This window comes from Marmota monax, unplaced genomic scaffold, assembly GCF_021218885.2.
Source record: "Marmota monax isolate L192 unplaced genomic scaffold, Marmota_monax_Labrador192_F-V1.1 WCK01_AAM20220418_F8-fsc00002, whole genome shotgun sequence".
Taxonomy (NCBI): domain Eukaryota; kingdom Metazoa; phylum Chordata; class Mammalia; order Rodentia; family Sciuridae; genus Marmota; species Marmota monax.
Window position 1 is genome coordinate 11,628,236 of NW_026693571.1, and position 5,894 is coordinate 11,634,129.

The 5,894-nt window shown below is 38.9% G+C and overlaps 1 pseudogene; it reads right to left on the minus strand.

The window, feature by feature from the left end:
- LOC124102689 (serine/threonine-protein kinase VRK1-like) lies at positions 1–3,487 on the minus strand (annotated as a pseudogene).
- Positions 3,488–5,894: the final 2,407 nt, after the last annotated feature.

The window sequence follows — 5,894 nt, forward strand, 5'->3', positions numbered from 1 at the left end:
TCACTTCAGATTTGTGTGGCCTTCTCTATTTGAATATTCCATGTCTCCAACACTAGATTCTGTGCTTTCTTTCATTTCTTTGTTACTGTTTTAGCATTCTCTGCAACATTCTCCATGATACTAAGGTTCAGTTTGTCATCATCCTTACTTCCTCTAGCTTTTAATCCTTGCAAAATGATATTGTGCAAATTTTTGATAATTTTGAGGTTTTTTAGCATAGTTGTGTAATTTCAGTTTTCATATATTCAGCAATTTCACCAGGCTTGTTTTTCCAGGGAAACACATTTTCCAACAAACCTGCAATATTTTCTCTATTTAATTTTGGAATCCCTAACACAATAGGATCGTTCAAATTATTCTTGTAGGGAAAATGGCCACTAAACCAATGGAGCACGCAATAACTAAGTGTTTCCAAGTCACTATGTCTTGAGGGGCATCAATGCTGGTGAGTTCAATAGTGCCGTCATGATATCTTTAAGGGTCCTCCTTATATTCTTCATGATCTCTTTTGGACAGTACTGGAAAGCAAGGCCACAATCTACCAAGTACACTTGGTCAAGATTTCTATAGATCAGAAGATTTGAGGTCTTGATATCTCCATGTACATATTCATGCTCATGAATATATTTCAGAGTATCCAAAATTGGTAAGCTTAGCTGCAAGACAGTTTTCTGAGAAAATCTTTTGGCATTTGCTTCATATATTTTCTGAAGGGCACCTCCAAAGCAATCAATTAACATAAGTCTGCAACTTTTTCCATTTTTATTATGTAGACCAGATCCCCCAATGTTTAGAAACACCAGTGTTCTAAAGTTCATGGGTATGAATCCATTTCTGAATTTGCTCTGGTTTTGCAGCTTGCTGGGAGAACTTTAAATTCAGTTAAAGAAAAAAGGTTCATTGTCACTGGTTTCTACTTTTATAGTATGAGTTGTTTCGTTGTCAACTTATTTCAAAGACTCTTTATCAGCAAGATATATAACAGTTAAAGCCACCTTGGCCAATGGGTAATCCTAGTTTCCATTCCTTTCTTGAAACATCAGTTATTATCTCCCCAGCTGCAAATTGTTCTGCAAGACATCTCTTTGCAGGGCTCTGCCATCCTGAGCTGATTTTATATGAGACATTTTTTCACCGGAGCTGTTCTGCTCTGCACAAATTTCCTACTTCTGTCTTAAATGACTGTCCTCCAAACACACAAAAATAATTGCTGAGAATTTTGTATTTCTGAATCTTAGCCCACACTGACCAGTAACCCAAAACACAAGATCCACATGGTTTATTTAAGTCCCAAATGGTGAATAGATTATTTCATACCACCTGGTAACATCCACCATGCGGCCTGAGCAATGGTTTCATTAATGAGGTTCTTGGCATAAAAGTTAGCTAGAAGAGATCGAAATAAAACACACAGACTCAGTTACCTTATTGCTATTGCCAGGTCCAAGACGGCTCCCCTCTCTGGCTCCAACCTCTAACCGCCCAGCAGGGCACCAAGGATTACTCAGGGCTAGCAGGAGAGAGAGAGAGTGAACATGCCAGGGAGTAGCCTTTTATTGGGGAACAAGAAATTCAGGGAATAATTCCATCCAATGAAGGTTGAGGGGGGACTGCACTCCAAGGTCAGGGTCAGTGATTGGGCCCCCGGGGTCAGTGGTCAGTCACACCCCCACACGGACGGGTTCTCTCATCAGGAAAGGGCCGGGAAAGTTCCGACACAGCCAGAACGCCTCAGACCCTTAAAGGGAGCCGCCCAGTCACGTGTCAGGATGGCTTCCCACAGTAACACAAAAGTGAATCATGCAAAATTCAAAAGGCTACATGTATTTTAGCTCCAAATGGCAGAGGTAAAAATTTTCCAGGACCCTGGAGTGCCTGGAGCTGTCCAGCTCCCCAAAACCTTTTTCTTCTATCATCCAAGCACTTATGGGTTAATGTCAGGGAAAGGGAAGGAAGGAACATTCCCCTTATGCAAAGAGGCTCTGGGTAACTGCTGGGATTTTTCCTGAAGTTCCAACTGAGTGTTTGGCTAGCGAGCAGTTGAATCTCTTCTTCCTGTGAGAACCTGGTGGCTCCCCTCAGTGTAGACTGTGCAAAGAGGACTCTCCTAGCTGTCTCACCAAAACTGTTCTGGGGTGCCGCAGTCTGGCTGGGCACAAAATCACGAGTCACTCAAGCAGGAACAAACTTTATTTCCAAAACTCCCGCGAACGCCACGCACGCGGCCTTCTCCCGGGACACACCACACCAACCGGAAATCCCTCCTCCAGAAATCCCTCCTCCCACACTTCCCCAACCAATGGGAACTCTCCGGGAATCCCCATGGGAGCTCCAAAGTAGCAGGCCAAGGCAGACAGCAGGGGTCTAATATCCACATCTTAACCTAACCATTATCATCTCAATAGCTTGCTGGCGTCACCTCTCAACCAAAAATGCCATGCATCATTCCTACTCGGCTATGGCTCTCAGCACTGGGGAAGAGGGTCCACTAAAGCTTGCAGACAAAGGTTAGTGAAGAAAACAGGTCCTGAGAAAGATAGAGGGGGTCTTTTCTGTATCAAATCTCTATCTTCAGAGAGTTTGGTGCCTAGATAGCTTTTATAAGAGGAGAGGGGGTGGCACAGTAGGACAAAATGCATACACAGATTTAGCTAGGCTGGGCTAATCAGAAATATATCACAGTTTAAGTTTCCTAAGTGCTTGCCTGGGTGAGGGAGGAGGTTCTTAGCTTCCATTCTCAGCATGAGCAAGTTTGAGAGCCAAATTAATTTGAAGTTTTTAATTTTAAAGGGGATTGGTTATGTAAGGGTCCAGCGAAGCATCAGAGAAAGAGACCACCAAGTGACCACTCATGCAATTGGCAGAAGGGGATTTATTGAACCAGCATGCTGGACTCCGTGCCCACTAGAGAAGGGAAAGCAGCCCAGAGCCCCGAGCAGGGGCTGAGCACTGCTTAAGTACACTTTTTTGGGGAGGGCGGGGATTTTACATACATCACAGTCTCCTTTAACAAATCATTATACACCGCGGGAAAATCAAACAACAACTCCTAAACATGATTAGTTCATTCATTGGCGGGAACAGGTCAGACGGGGGTGATAGGTCAGTTTTAAAGCGGGGTACACATTCAAACTGATTGGTTTAGGCCCTGCGATGCCTACGTGCGACCACGCAGAGCCCTTCAGTTATTAAACAACCAAGCAGTCAGGGGAAATATTTACTGGGCGGTTCCAAGCATTGTCTTAACAGCTACAGAAATTTCAGGTTTTGCAGGTAGCATAGAAACCTAACAATACCTAATCCTTTACATTTTAACTCAGACCTTGCAGCTTAGAAACTTTACAATACCCGGTCTTTTACCCTTTAACTTTTATGCTTTAACTTCAATTTCTTTTACCCTTACAGTTATATTACGTCTTTTAATTTAATATGCAAATATGAGGAAGTCCATTACTCACCACTTCCTTCCTTCTTCATCTTCCTTCATCTTTTCTAGTTAGTTTTCCTAATATACCCTGAATCCTAACATAGTATTATATGAGGCATTAACTTCTAAATGTACTCTTGTGTGTACCCTTATGCAATAGCAAATCCAAATCTGAATAATAACCAGGATCAGTGAATGCAGGAAAATAATGTGTTAGTTGTTAATGGGATTGCTCAATCCTATGAATGAGGCACTAAAATGAACAGTGAACTGTGTGCCACCTGAGGCTGCGTCTTTTTCTGAACGAGAGTGCATAAGTATACATCAAATAAACAAACCATTTCTGGAGATAATTACAACTCACAACAAAAGAACCATGTGAGTAGGATTAGCTCTAGACCAAATAAATGATGTCCAGACAGTTTGTCTTTGGTGTCCTACCACCTTTTCTATTAGAGTCTATTGTTTACTATCTTTCCTCATGTCCTTCCAGGTCCCATTCTGTATGCTATTCTCATTTGGAAGCCAAAAATTTCCAGTAAACTTTATATTTGAAAGTGCTTTGAACATTTTAGAAGATTGTATACTTGGTATTTTTATGCAGCTAGGATTATTATCTCCTTAGTTAATTCCATTCTGGGAGCCTTAAACCTGCCAGCCACTCTTGGGTTTATTCTTCTAGACCTATGACCTCGATTAACAATTTCAGATTTTCTTCTACCATTCTTCCTTTCTTTTCTTGTTAAGCTATATTTATCTGTACTCTGCCTTTTCTTTTGAAGGATTCGCTTAGTTTTTCCCTGCTATTGATTTTCAGACATATTGCACTTTGTGTACATAAGATTAAGGTTTTTCAAGTGGCATTGCTAATTCCCAGATTATCACTCAAATTTAATTTAAAAATAATTGTCTTTTCTTTTTTTTTTTTTTTTTTTTTAATTTTTTATTGTGGGTTGTTCAAAACATTACAAATTTCTTGACATATCATATTCCACACTTTGATTCTAGTGGGTTATGAACTCCCACCTTAAAAATAATTGTCTTTTCAAACATACAAAGTTTTTGTTCTCTTACATGTTGTTTTAAGAGAAAATATTTTATTTTCATATGAAAACTGAAGATTATGGAAAAAAGTTATTTCAACCAACTTTTTTTTTTTTGCTAAACTTATTGAAAATGACTTTTAGTTTGTATCTTTCATTAATCATTTTCAAAGAGAAATTCAGTTAGGTGTTGATTTTGGATGACTTTGTGCTGTTTTTTCCAAATTTTCCAGGTGTGAAAATTTGAGTGGGTTTGAAATGAATAAGTTATCAGCCAAATATGTAACTTATTTTTAAGGCTGAAAACTTAAGTGGATGTATATATTGAGAGCCTTTCTCTGTGGCATGCATGATATTCTAATAAGGGAATTTACTAAAGCTTAGGTAAGACTTTTTCAGAGGGTGTTGACATGAGATTCATTACTTGAATGCCATAGAGGATGTGAGCAGACATTCACAATTGCTATTTGGACAATTCTGTAGGCATTGTGTGGTGATAGGAAGGACAAGAAGAGTATTATTTAGCTCTTCATTAAAAAGGATTATTCTTTCTCCTTGCAATTACTGAGCCCCAGGATTGTTTCTGTTCTTGTTGCTAAGGACAATAGCCTGCCAGATAGGAAATGATTTTGATGAAGATATAACACTTGCATACATTCTTTTATTTAAAAATCTGGGGAATTGGGAATAGAGTATGTTAGGGGAGTGGAAAAAAAAACAGAAATAAGGTAATACACAAGGGTGAAAAACACAATGTACATTCATTAATTCACACTCTGAAATTTCAGATGGCTCACTTTCAAATCAACAATTATTTCATTGTTCTGGGTCCCACCTCCAAATAATTTTTCTGAAGTTATGCACCAATGAATTATCTCTGCCAAGACTTATTCAGAGGAAAAACCCTAATGATAAAAAAGTACAATAACAAGTATGTATGAGTCACTCTTTCCCATTTCAACAGGTTGGTACCTAAGGATTTTGTTTTATACAGAGGCATATTAGCCCATCAGCAACTATTCTATTTTTCATCATTATTACAAAATTTATGGTTATCATTCTAGTAGTACCACAATTGAGTGTACACAGAAAAAGTCATTACTATTTTAAATTCTCTATCTAGAATTTATTTACTTCTCTTACACATTGGCTTTTGGGATGGATTGTCATTACGGGGTCAATGCCTTCAACAACAGTGTACTACTCATAAGAATAAGAGTATATGGTTCTGCAAATAAAAAGACAACTGTTGTCAGCAGCAGCAGCTGCCTGATTTTTGCCAAGGGAATTCCTCCTATGAACTCCCCAGGAAAAAGAAAAAAAAAAACTATAATAAAGATTCTTCATATCCATTCCTGGGGAGTGTTTAATGCTCTCATTTTGCTATATAATAATCTCTTAAATATTCCACTGAAGCAGTTACT